An 8401-nucleotide genomic window follows, 5' to 3' on the forward strand; every position below is an offset into this window, starting at 1 on the left:
AGAGTGCTCAAGCAAAATTAATTTATTCCGATTTTCAACTCTTTACTATTTTCAACTTCTTTTCACTGCTCTTTTTTCCACCATATATCATTCATTGCGTGCGCAATGAATGATATATGGTGAAAAAATAGCTCTCAAACAATTGAAAATTGTTTCTCAAACAAAGAAAAAAGAGCTCTCCCGATTGGCGCAGCACTCAAACAATACTTTTTGTTGATCATAATCCAGGCCATGCTTACCCATGGTCAAATGCCTGCAGACAATACTAAGCCATGATTTTGCTCGTTCTTTACTCGAGATTCTATAGCTCGTTTATGGTTTAAACGTTTAGAACCAAAACGTACTTCCTCCCGCCACTCCTCTTATACGTTTTGATGAAAGCACGGCACTTCAGGGCAGGTACTATCTAAAACGCTTTTTTAAAGCTTCAATTTTTAGACAAATAGTTAGTAATGTTATGTTTGGCTTATTTTGCGGCAACACAAAATTTTGTTGAAATTAATTAAGCTAAGTTTGAACTTTGTCTTGCTTTTAGTTCCCCAAGGTCATTTGGGTTTTTTCAATTGTCTCAATTTTCCCAGTATAACTTGTGACTCATAGATGATTAAAATAGATTGTTTTCAAGTGAGTTAAGTATTAATGCAAACCGCGCCGATAAACACCTAACTTGTCTAGTCATCAGAATGGTCACTACATCTCTTTCCGAGTGATTGAAAGTAGCAGTAAAAGGACTTACAAAGCCCGGGCCGAGGAATTTGGCCAAAATTATGTAAGATCAGCGGCAACTAGTGTTGACAAGTCGGAAAATTTACCGCAATTTTCTTACATAATTTTGCGTTGAATGCGTTGAATTTAAAGACAAAATTCAACACATTCAGCGCAAAATTATGTAAGAAATGGCGGTGAATTTTCCAACATGTCAACGCTAGTTGCCGTTGATCTTACATATTTAGCGTTGAATTTAGCGTAGATCTTACATACTTAGCGTTGAATTTAGCGTAGATCTTACATATTTTTGGGTTGAATTTAGCGTTGATCTTACAAAAACTCAACGCGTAGAACTCTGGGTATGTGACTCCAACCACTGACCTCGTGTTTACTTGTCGCCTCTTCTACCATTGCACCACCGTACCTTGGTTTCCTTAAGAGCCACAATCCTTATAAAGCGTAGATCTTACATATTTTGCGTTGAATTTAGCGTAGATCTTACATATTTTGCGTTGATTTTAGCGTAGACCTTACATATTTTGCATTGAATTGAGCGTAGAACTTGCATATATTTCGTTGAATTTAGCCTAGATCTTACATATTTTTCGTTGAATTCAGCCGAGATCTTACATAATTTCAACGTATTCAACGCATTTATCATGTGAGAAGTACTGGGAAAAATTTAAATTTTTTTTAAGTTTTGAAAAAAACTTGAGTTCCTAAAACGGTCTGAAATGGTTTTTGCACCGTAACAGAGCAAATGGTTATTTTTTGCTGACTTCATTTTTCTCCATTGTGCAGTATAGGGGTCGAAACAGTAAAAAAACTAATTTTTCAAAAAAAAACTTGAAAAATTTTGAAATCTTCAAATGGTCTGAATTGGATTTTGCACTATAAAAGAGCACTAAAAAAGATATTTTCTGACTTCTTGTTACTCATCTTTGGTGTATAGGGGTCGAAACAGTGAAATTGATTTTTCGAAAAAAAACTTGGAAAATTTTGAAATCGTAAAATGGTCTCAAATGGATTTTGCACTATAAAAGTGCACTAAAAAGTGGTTTTTTTGCTGACTTCGCTTTTCTCACTGTGAAGTATCGGGGTCGAAACAGTGAAAAAATTGACTTTTTGAAAAAAAAACTTGAAACACTTTTGAAATCATAAAGTGGTCTGATTCAAAAAGTTCAACCTTAAATTTGTAAGATGTACGCCAAATTCAACGCAAAATTATGTAAGATTGGCGTTGAATGCGTTGAACTTATGTAAGATCTACGCTAAATTCAACGCTAAATATGTAAGATCCACGCTTAAATTCAACGCTAAATATGTAAGATCTACGCCAAAATTCAACGCAAAATTATGTAAGATTGGCGTTGAATGCGTTGAATTTATGTAAGATCTACGCTAAATTCAACGCTAAATATGTAAGATCTACGCTAAAATTCAACGCTAAATATGTAAGATCTACGCCAAATTTCAACGCAAAATATGTAAGATTGGCGTTGAATGCGTTGAATTTATGTAAGATCTACGCTAAATTCAACGGTAAATATGTAAGATCTACGCTAAAATTCAACGCTAAATATGTAAGATCTACGCCAAAATTCAACGCAAAATTATGTTAGATTGGCGTTGAAAGCGTTGAATTTACGTATGATCTACGCTCAAGCGTAGATCTTACATAAATTCAACGCATTCAACGCCAATCTTACATAATTTTGCGTTTTTTAGCGTTGACACCTCGGCCCGGGAGTAATGAAAAATGTGATAAATGGCGAGAGGAGCTCCCGTGTTGTTCTAGAACATCAGTGTAAAAGATTACAGCAGTGTGCGACTCTTTACCCCTTGGCAAACTGATCATCTCCGGAAATTTACTCCGAAAAGTCGTTTACATAGTTTTTGTTATGTTATTGCACTTAGTATAATAATAATACAAAAAAGAAGCTCAGTAATGTGCGTTCGCACACAAGGGTGCGACCCCGCATATCCACAAGTTTGGTTTGATTGTTGGCCAAATGAGGAAGAGATAGAAAAAGTTCTCACATATTAATCAACAAAAATTGGTGTCTCAAAAAATTGCCTCTAAATCAAATCACTTATTAAAGTAAATAATGTCACGTTAGTGGGCCAATGAGACTGGTCATTATTAAGACTAAGTGACAAGACAAACAAAAAGAATCAAAAAACAACAATAATTTACATCCAAAACTCAATATCTATTTTTTTCAAGAAACAAAAATAATGACAGAGTCAAAAAAGAGTTTCAAAAAAAACCTAAATTAAACAGACTAGCTTGTTTTTTGCTGGAAAAAACAAGGGACCAGTCTCCGATGAGACTCGATATCAAGCAGACAAAAAGAACAAAAGACGAAGTTACAAAAAATAAAACGTTTATGTCTTCTCGAAAACAAACAATTCAATGAAATTCACTAGATATCAACTGAAAACTTTGAAAAGATTTAATTACACTCCTACTATGAAACAAAGATATTGAGAAATGTCAGTTTCCAGAATATGTCGTACGTCCACATAAACAAACGACAAATTCTGACGATTCGGCGTCGAAAACGCTAAAACCATAACTTAATCAGTAAAATTTAAGAAATGATCAACTGTGTTTTCTTTGAAATCCAAATGTGAGACATGAGACCGTTGATTAATGGGACTGGGTAACAAGCTTTTTTAAAGAAAACAAAAAGGGATTTGCTTTATAATTTGTTTTGAAATTTATTGATTTCAAAGGCATCAAAGAATTAGATAGCAACTGAAATCAATGGATAGGTTTTTTTTCTTAAAAAAGCAATAAAATCCTGCCATTAATCAGGACATGTCACATCTACAAACTGAAAGATCGATAGACAAAAATCAAAAACTGAATAATTAATTTACTAAGAAATTGGTTTTGAAGGCGTAAAGCAATAAGCATTGCACTAAAAACCTTAGATTTGTTCAACTGTTCTTTTTTCAACACCAATATTTCGAACTGCAAGTTTTATATAAGAAAACTAGATAAAAAACAGACAAAAAACAGCCAAGTTCAAACTTAAAAAAATCATCTTTATATATTTTCTACAACATTTGATTACAAAGTCAAAAGCTGAAAAATTAATTAAAATCAGCAAATCGTTTTTCCATAGCAATCTGCATGACCTGCAACTTTGCAGTGTTTCCCATTCTGCATAAAAAACGAAAATAAAAATTAAATTTAAAAAAAAACAAATTGTTTATTTGCAAAAAACCGGTATCGAGGCCATTAAAACAATAATCGATGCACCGAAATATGCCATATGTTCAATTGTGCTTTTTTCCTTTACAAATAGTTCTTTAAACAGCTTGTGTCTATTGCGAGTAGCAAACAAATTGGTAAAAGTCAGCGAAATGTGAATTTATAAAACCTCTTTATCTGTATACTTCTTTTAAAACATTTGATTTCAAATTTGATTTCAACGTAATGATAAACTATAGCTATCAACCATAATCAGTAATTAGGTTCCTCTGTTCATCCATGGGAAAACGCTAAGACCTGCAATTATCCAGTTTTTGTCAAATGACTCAAAAAACGACAAACAAAGACCAAAAACTAAAAAAAAATTGAATTTTTCTAGAAGACAGAGCCAAAGAAGTTAAAACAATAATCTATTCTCCGAAAAACCGATGTGTTTTCCGAAAACCTATGTGTTGATCTTTAACTAGAAAGTGGCCAAAAGACGAAGAAATTCGCAAAGCTCAATAAACCGTTGTTCATTTTTTAAAAAAATGGAATTTAAAAGTCAAGACAACCCTAAATTTTCAACTAAAAAGCAAAATAGGTTTCCTTGAAACTTCCTGGGAAGGAACATATTTGGACTATATGGACCTGTTTTTAGTACGTACTGTTATTGATAGTTTTTTTCGTAATTAACGTAGAAGGAAAGCGCAAACATCTTTTAAAAAACATCAACTGATTAAAATCAGTTTTTTGGACTTTAAGAAACAACGGTTAGACCAGTTATACCAGTTTGTGCCGTTTGTCTACTTGGAAAAATTCATTGTTGCAAATTTAAAGAATATGCACTATTTGACAAAAAGTCAATCTATCAAACATAAATGATTTATTTTGTTTAATTAAAGAGTTGGATTAGCGAATAACCCGCAAACGATTAATTCAAGTACTTCTGAGTCACTGAAAACTGTGTCAGCAGTTTTTAGGTGTAGTAATGCTGTTAATTTAAACAAATTGAATTAGAAAAGCCTATTTCAATCCCTTTTTGATGGAAAAAAGGCTGAAATTTGGCAAATTTAGCCGAAACTTTAGTCAACAAAAAGAACCAAACAGTTGAAAAATGCTCTTGTTTTGATAGATAAAACGAACAACATTATCATTACCAATTTTAACATATTTAGAGCTAGTTTGGTTTAATTGTTGACCAAATGAGGAAGAGATAAGAAACCTTCAAAAGGTCTCACATATTAATCAAAAATAATTGGTGTCACAAAAAATTGCCTCTAACTCAAATCACTTATTAAAGTAAATAATGTCGCGTTAGTGGGCCAATGAGACTGGTCATTATTAAGTCTAAGGGACAAGACAAACAAAAAGAATCAAAAAACAACAACAATAATTTACATCCAAAATTCAATGTGTATTTTTTTCAAGAAACAAAAATAATGACGGAGTCTAAAAGATTTTCAAATAAAACCTAAATTAAACAGACCAGCTTGTTTTTTGGTGGAAGAAACACGGGACCAGTCTCCGATGAGACTCGATAACAAGCAGACAAAAAGAACAAAATGACGAAGTTACAAAGAATAAAACGTTTATGTCTTCTCGAAAACAAACAATTCAATGAAATTCACAAGATATCAACTGAAAACTTTAAAAAGATTTAATTACACTCTTACTATGAAACAAAGATATTGAGAAATGTCAGTTTGGACTATATTTGGACAATATGGACCTGTCTTTAGTACGTACTCTTTTTGGTAGTTTTTTTTCCGTAATTAACGTAGAAGGAAAACGCAAGCATCTTTTAAAAAACATCAACTGATTAAAATCAGTTTTTTGGACTTTAAGAAACAACGGTTAGACCAGTTATACCAGCTTGTGCCTTCTGTCTACTTGGAACAATTCATTGTTGCAAATTTTGTGAATATGGACTATTTGACAAAAAGTCAATCTATCAAACATAGATGATGCATTTTGTTTAATTTAAGAGTTGAATTAGCGAATAACCGGCAAACGTTTAATTCAAGTAGTTTTGAGTGACTGAAAACTGTGTCAGCAGTTTTGAGGTGTAGTAATGCTGTTAATTTAAACAAATTGAATTAGAAAAGCCTATTTCAATCCCTTTTTGATGGAAAAAAGGCTGAAATTTGACAAATTTAGCCGAAATTTTAGTCAACAAAAAGAACCAAACAGTTGAAAAACGCTCTTGTGTTGAGAGATAAAACGAACAACCTTATCATTACCAATTTTAACATATTTAGAGCTAAACTAGCAAAAACATTGCGTAAAAATACGGAAAATGTGAACAGAAACACCGAAAATTATTCAAATGTTCACAAAACTTTAATCCTTGATAGCTGTGTACAAAAACGAATTTCAGGGAATTTTTTATATATAATTTTACTAGATTACAGTGACATTGTTTTCAACAATTTTAACAAAACTTAGTTAGCAAAACTGACGAACATTTTTGTCAAAAACAGCTAAAATGCGAACAAAACAACGGATTTCGGTCTACTATTCTCACAATATCAAAGCATTATAACTCTATTTAAAAAAACTAAAATATAAAAAAGCTTTTTAATTCAACATTTTACGCTGGACGGGCTTTCTAATGATAACACTCACAACCCTTTACGATGAATATATTGATCGGCGAAAACTGTCTGAACAAAAAAAACCGTTTGAGTATATAGTTCCTCCCCCACTAAAGTGGGTCGGAACAATAAGGCCGAAAAGTTCCGTAAAGTTATAACTCTAACCTCAGTTCTCATTCTCTTGGGCTTTTGATAAATACTTTTGCCGCCTCGGAATTTTACTTTTTGACGGAGAGTTTGCGTTTCTTTTTCAGTCATTATATAGACCATGATGAAAACGGATTTCAACATTCTTTAGGAGATCTTGCACAACCGGGGTCGAGGTTTTGACAAAAAATAATGTAAGATTAGCGGTGAATAACGGTGAAAAAATCTTTTTTTCACCGCAAAGCGCAGGCATCTTTTAGCGTTGAATGCGCTGAGAGTGGTGAATTTTTGTAAGAATTGCGTTGAAATTTGCGGTGAAAATTTTTTTTTCACCGCATTCACCGGAATTCTTACAAAAAAGCAACTACCGTACAAGGGTTTGAACCTCTAACTCATGCGTGTCCACCAACTTTGTAATCCACTGCGCCATCTGTCACCTGCTTCAATTATATTTTATGTGAATATAAGATAAGCGTTGAAATTAGCGCGGTTATTATTTGTAAGATTTGCGATTTTAGCGGTGAAAATTTTTTTTCACCGCATTCTGCTGGTAGCGGCGAAAAAATTTTTTTTCACCACATTCTGCTGGTAGCGGTGAAAATTTTTTTCACCGCATCCTGCTTGTAGCGGTGAAAAATTTTCTTTCACCGCTTAAGCGCTGAAAAAAATTTTCACCGCTTAAAAGTTTTTTTTTCACCGCATTCATCGCATTGAACGCAAATCTTACACTTTTACTCAAATTCACCGCAAATCTTACATCTTTTAGCGATTTTTAGCGGTGACACCTCGACCCGGGAAGGATAAAGAGCAATAAAAAAAATTGATAGTGACTTATCAGAGCAGATCTTTATTCCTCCCTTGGTACAATGGTTTATTGCAATTTGCATTGATGTTTATCCGGATCATGTACATAAATTCTAGATAATTCGTGACACTTTTAGGTGTCAGTATACAAGTAAGATGTTAGAACATGCCACAAAAAAATTAACATTTTCTCCCACAGTACCCCAAAATTCATTCCTTAATTAGCGTTTTTGTCTGCTTGCTCGCGCAGAATTTTAAGATTCCTTTTGTTTTATTTTTTTCCGAGACAATAGTTGTCAATGTGAGATGTGTTTATTAGCCTGTTAAACGTTTAAGTTTCATGCCATCAAAATAATCATCGATTGGTTCAATTAAGGCACTCCTGTTGTGATAAATTTGAGAACGCAGTAGTTGATATGACAGATTGCATTGGTTTATAAATGGAAGTGTGTAAATTTGTTCATTCAAATTAGATAGTTAAAAGGAATATCTTCCTGGACCTACCACCAAGTCAATTTAAGTACTGGGCAAGTCTAATTACATTACTGATTCAGAACCATGGTCACTTTTTAGACTTGGCAGTCTAAATTCAAGTCTGGGCTGAGACTTGGGAAGTCTGATACAAATCTGATTTAAGACTTGGCAGTCTAAATCTAAGTCTGCTTTAAGACTTGGCAATTCTAAATCCAAGTCTGATTTAAGACATGGAAAGTCTAAATCCAAGTCTTGGCAAGTCGAAATAGGTTCCGGAAAACATAACTTGGCCAAAAAATAGTTGGTAAATGGTCAAAAAAGCCAAAAAAATTGTCCAAAAATAGCGGGAAAGCTGTTAAAAAGGCCGGGATAAGGCATTAACAAAAGAACACAAGATATGATTCACTTTTTGGTGTAAAGAGTCTGAAATCAATCATATTTACCAAAATGGTGAGCCAATTGCTTAGCT

Source organism: Convolutriloba macropyga, unplaced genomic scaffold (genome assembly GCF_964194025.1).
Source record: "Convolutriloba macropyga unplaced genomic scaffold, txConMacr16.3 SCAFFOLD_2257, whole genome shotgun sequence".
Classification (NCBI taxonomy): Eukaryota; Metazoa; Xenacoelomorpha; order Acoela; family Convolutidae; genus Convolutriloba; species Convolutriloba macropyga.